Source organism: Papilio xuthus, unplaced genomic scaffold, assembly GCF_000836235.2.
Source record: "Papilio xuthus unplaced genomic scaffold, Pxut_1.1 DF825928.1, whole genome shotgun sequence".
Classification (NCBI taxonomy): Eukaryota; Metazoa; Arthropoda; class Insecta; order Lepidoptera; family Papilionidae; genus Papilio; species Papilio xuthus.
In genome coordinates this window covers 1,814,205-1,820,244 of record NW_013532721.1, presented here as the reverse complement: position 1 = coordinate 1,820,244, position 6,040 = coordinate 1,814,205, and the positions used below count along the sequence as shown (strand labels likewise).

At 29.6% G+C, this 6,040-nt stretch overlaps 1 protein-coding gene across 1 annotated transcript in view; it reads left to right on the top strand.

The window, feature by feature from the left end:
- The first annotated feature begins 4,465 nt into the window (after positions 1-4,465).
- LOC106125038 (uncharacterized) overlaps positions 4,466-6,040 on the top strand; it is a 54,670-nt gene continuing 53,095 nt past the window's right edge. The window contains exon 1 of the mRNA XM_013322124.1: positions 4,466-4,535. The gene's annotated coding sequence lies outside the window, so the exon portion shown is untranslated. The remainder of the gene's footprint in view (positions 4,536-6,040) is intronic.

Here is a 6,040-nt window from a genome sequence, read left to right as displayed (position 1 = left end):
TAGTTACTTCACGACTCTATGGGATGTTAGCCTGTATATATATATATATATATATACAAAAAGATAAGATTAAAACTCTCAAAAAACAACGTAAAGAGAAGATCGGAAAACCTCAATCGTAAAGGATATAAATAAAGCAAGCTACTACGATGTGTTGTAGGCTAATATAGATGTATAATAATCTATTATAGAAGTTAAATATATAAAATTCACATTTACCGCTATGTAATTAACAATTTGATTTGCAATAGCATCTTCTCGACCGCAAATATCCGGTCTACACAGTTGTGGCATATTGCTTCTTAGTCATAAGTCTTGGTTCATCAAGTGGAAGTTTGTACATTCTTCCTTCGTAAAATGACATCGATATCTATGTATTTGCATATTATATATGACAAGGAAAAATACATTGCCAAATAACTAAATATATCTTCACGCGGTTAGATTGAATTTAAATTGTAAAAGAAAATTAACATAAATTTCTCATAACTAAAGCTTTCCGTTTGACGCTGTTTACCGTATCACTTTCAATTAAGTATTTTTATTGCTAATATTTTCAATTAGGCGTATTACGATTTCGATGCTATTTGTTATAACCTCGCTACCCAGTAGTTATTGTAAGCATCTTATCTATACAGTAGGTATAATTCAAAACTTATCTAAAGCGTGTTGCTGTTTTAAAACATTTATAAATATTTATTGTCAGACTTTGTTGGCTTCCCAAATATGTTTTTGATCTCAACATTAACACTCTCTTTACTTGTTTATTTTATAGAAGAGTTTTATATGAGACGTACAAACGTTTTAATACTAAAGAACTTGTTTCCAGCAAGCAATTATTACGGATTGTTAACAACTTTTGTACAATTTTCCTTTTTGTTTTTTTGTACAAAGGTAGATTTGGTTTACCAACAATTTTTTTAAAGAATCTTCGACTTATCACATAAATTTTAGTTTATTTTGTTCTACAATGCTAAAAGATTAAGGTTTTCTTACCTAGTTATATTTTGTACGGTAAATATCAGATAAAGTAAACAGAGCTGTTTTGTTTATTCAGAAAGTGGCATAGCGAGTTACTTGAAAATAAAAGTTAAAGGGAAATAAGCAATGACGTTGTTCTGCAGTCTAGACAAAAGTTTAAATTGAATTAAGTGGTGAGACTTTATAATGCTTCTTAATAATTTTCATCGTCTGTTTTTCTATCAACGCCTTTTATCTATTATAACTACTTACCTAAAAAATCATATTTTGTTCTATATTACCTATCACACAAAATGTTTTTATATTAAAAAGAAATTAAATTATGAATACATTTTGTCTTAAAATAGAAAACATTGTTTTGTTCTCGAGTACAAATAAATTTATTAGCAATGTCGCGTCACTAAATGATAGTCGAACATAAATTGGCTCCAACCATACTTGTTATATTTATGGTGTTAATCATATTGCTATAAGTGACGAGAATTGAGCGTTAATTTACTTACGATACGGCGTTTCATATAAGAACTTATACTAGCACAATTTAAGATAATAGAATTTTATAAAGGTTAGGAGGAAACCTCAAGGAAAATGATGCAATTTCTACTACATAAAATTATGTGTTAAAATATTTCAAAAAAGGTTTAATACTGCATATGTAAACTAAAAGTACGACTTGTCAAAAATGCAAGTCTTTAGAGTATAAAAATTGACCCAAAAAATTTAAAAAGGTTCGCAACGAGCTGTTAGTTCAGTTCGTTTATGCACGATGTATGTATAACCACAAAAAGATGCATGGCGTTTAAAAGATTTTGAAAGTAAAATATGTTAAACATAAAATCTGTACATTTACGTTTTACTTAAGCTGCAGTTTTCGCTCTCATAGTATATTTTAATATCCTAATAACTGGTATTAACTAACAAATAAAAATTAAGTTCTTTTAGGCATCGTATTCGGCAATTTAGCACTGGTACATATTTGTACTATATTTTGTAAGGAAATAAAAGTAGAATAAACAGTTTGAAAAGTGGTTTAGCAATGTAAGTCACACTACTTGTATGTTAACATATTATGAAACTAATTAATATGATGTTGGAAATGAAAGTGAAATCATGAAAATAAAAGACGTAAAATCTTGTTGAATAAAACGCGCTATTAACACTTCTGCTCTACTTTAATTTACTTTGATGCTGGAATAAATGAATAGCAATGTGAAAACTCAGCAAAGCGGTTGTTAAGCGCGTGAGCTTTACTATGCTCGGCTTTTAAAAAGAGTTGCTAAAATTTAAGTTAGAAACACGTAAAATACTTTTTACTGCTTTATTTATGAGTTTCCGATCACAAATTCCATACGCATAGTTTTACAAGAATATTATATTACTTTTACACAATTTAAGTTAATGTGTATTGTCTGTCGATCGGTCATACCTCATGATATAATTTAGAAAGGTCATTTTATTTTGTGTTTATATTTTTAACATGTGTTAATGGATCAATCTTGAAATTATTTTTACGTTTAAAATTTTTGAGTTGCCATATGTATTGAGTGCCAACGGAGAGACACACGAAGCTTACATGTCACGCCCTTGTTTTGCATAATGCTGGCAGATATTTTATGTTACGTATCTTCAGTTCCTCTTTTGTAGGTCGAGAAAATGTTCAAAACTTAAACGATGTTGCAACACACATTATGTTCAATTATAAACAAGATAGGAATGTATAATTGTCATTCACCAAATTCGAAGAATGATCTAATCATTACAAGATACGTTTAACGAATACTGTAATTTAGATAGATGTTTTAATAGACTTTTACCCATTGACTACCATGCCGATTGATTGTTTCAGCCACTTCCAAGAATTATTAATCATTATCTACAGTATGTTTAAAAATGTATATGAGTTGTGCTAATCATGGCACGAAATGATGGTAAATCATAATTTATTTACTTGAGAAAGAAAAGAAAGCTCTATTATTCTATCATTTGGCGTAGTTCCAAATGCCAAGAAAAACACATCCATCACGTATATATGTATGCATACATTATATAAATATTTTCTTAACGAAATGAGAAGCAGGCAATTATTAATGCATTGGATACCATAGAAATGTACCCCATATTGATATTAAATTAATTAAACTGAACCTAATTAAACCATTGATTTAATCGTGGCTAATTTTGCAAACACGATTGTTTTATAAATGAAATATGTGGCTTCAGTTGTAAAATGCAGTGTATCTTAAAAAAATGCTTGTCATTTTAGTTTTTCGATCGTCTCATTAAATACGTCGTTGTGAGTGGCGAGGTTCGTTACTGACCTCTTGAATTATTGAGGGTAAATGAAAAAATCTGATTTTTCCTTGTTATTTTCACATGTTTTGATGGAGTTTAAAAAGATAATTAATAACGTAAGGGGAAGACAACACGCTGTATTATTAAGTCAACAATATAATGCAATAGTGTAAATTAACATTACTAAAATATCCTATTTTAATAAAAGTAATAAAACACTATCAATGAAATCGTTTTACAGCGGTTTGAAAAATAAATAAACATTTCGTAAATTGAGAAATAAACATTTTGTTCGTTTTTGTATTCCGTCAATTGGATATAACATGTAGTCCCTCTGCCTTCGGTAAATTGTTTGTTATGACATAGCTGTAACATTTCTTTACGGAGATTTCAACACTGTTCCATTATATTTTCTCAGAAATGTATTGCTAGGATTTTTTTTCGGTAATGGCAAAGAAATTCGATATGAACACTTAATATTTATGTAGTACATCGATTTGGAAATACAAGAAACATTCCAGATATTTAGGCTACAAGAGTTCACAATGAACACACATACCATTGAAGTCATTGAAGTTTAAATTCTAAAAGCCAAAAGAACATATAAAACGAGACACATATTAACGTCTTGAGAATATACATTTTCTTGATACAGCCTCAATGTCGACTCAATATTAATAGGTTGGGTGTCTGCCAAGTTTTCTTGTTTTGATTTGAAAAAAAAACTTCATGAGACTTTGTTAAAAATGAATTTTATCAAGACTTACATTTGTTACAATCATAGCGAACATATTTTTCTAAATATTATAATAAACCTAATAATCTAGAGGTAATAATTTTATTGTTTTCACTTCGATAATATATAATATTGTCGTTGTATTTAATAATACGAATCCTTTGTATATTTTAAAGCGTGTCCCTTAATTTAAATACCAAGGGTTACAAATTTTAAAGTGTATTTAGTGTTCGTTATTTAGCTTTATTTAAAGATCGCGTGATAAACAGCCGCGATATAGTACATCGTGTTTATAAAGACGCTAGCTGTAGACGTATGTAGAAAGAAAGAGGTTTTGGTTTCGGTAAATGCGAGCAGTCGCGCTCCGCATGCTCGTCGAGTGGCCGTGTCGTAGCACTCCGCCTCTACGAGCTACGAAGTTACTCGTAGCACAGTACTGCTAAAAACAAAAGGACAGACGTTTTGAATTTTTTAAATGTTGTGTGATAATTATGATGAATATCTAAGTGAATATTCTATCTTTAATGTAAGTATTAGGAATTCTTATTAATTGGTTTGTTAATGATTTTTTTGCAAAAATGTTCGTAAATTTTATCACATCTGGTGTTGTTTAAGATAATAAAAATAAAAAATTCTATATCATAAAAGTTGAACTAAAAAAAGTTTGAATTAAATAACATATATGTTTTGTGGTTTATCACGTTTATGCTGCCTATTTTTGCTCCACTCGTAATGACATTTTATTTTGTAAAATACAACAATTGTTTATCTTCCTGAAAGATCGTAATCTAATTTATAATCGGAATTTGGAACCTTGGTACGGAATGTCTTCCTGTTTATCGTAGTCATAGCGTGCATCAAAAATTTGTTTTTAAATAGATTGAAATTTTTTCGTTCTTATGAGTCTGGCTTATTAGACTTGAGGTCAGCTTTCCTCGTTATTTTTATCTTTCCGGTAGACTTCGTATTGACTCTTTATTTTTAAAAATCCTCTATTTATTTTTCCGCCACTGTTAAAAAAATATTGTTCGTTTTCTTGTTGTTATTTACAAACTGGTCGTCGTAAAAATATTGCACTGTATCATTGCGGGAAGACAAGATGCCTGTTAGTGTTTTCTTTCTAAAACATAACACGATGCAACGTGACTCGCTTGGCTCTCCGTAGGGTTGCCGCCAAACTATATCCAATATTTAAACATTAAAATAAAACAATTCAGCCAATGCTTAATATGATAGTGATGTTTTTGTTTCTTGCAGTTGTATGTTGCTTATAGAAAGACAAAATTATTTGACTCGCCACAAGACGAACTAAGATATGTTTTCTTTGTCTATTGAGGCATCATCTTCTTTGTAAATATTTCGGTAGTGCCAAACTACGATTACAAGTTAAAAAGTAAGTGGTTGCACTTTTTGGTTTAACAATAAATCGTATTAATTAATTAAATGTAATTTAATTATTAGATGAAAATATGCTGAATATTTAATGTTATCCTAGAGTTTTATAATTAAAGAGATAGATATAATGTAGCTCTTCAAAGAGACACCCGGAAATGAGCTGTAAATGCTGCACGTTGCATCGTCGACGGCAATAAACTGACATTGTCTGTCAGTGACAACATTACGTTAAAGTTTATTAGAACTCGTGCATTTGAGAAATTGCAAAATTAATTTTCTAGGATATTAAAAAACAGCCTTTTACCTCTTTTGCTACAAACCAAGTATAAACTTATACTCCTTCTATTTCTAAACATCTCAAAAATAAATTTATTTAAGGAGTTACCGAGTTGTCGAGTTTATATACTTAAATGTTAAGTAAAAAGCCGTTTATAAATAATAAGTGTGTATAAGTATCATTTTAGTTAATTGGAGTTCCCTGGTGACCACTTTTAGCCTAAACTTGACTTATTTGTTAGTTGTCGATTCATAGACCTCTAGATGTTGGAGTGTCAAAGTTAGTCAAAGTTAGGAACCCTTATTTAATGAATTTAATTGAGCATAGTTGCCAAATGTGAAAAAGTGTTAACTCTAAAC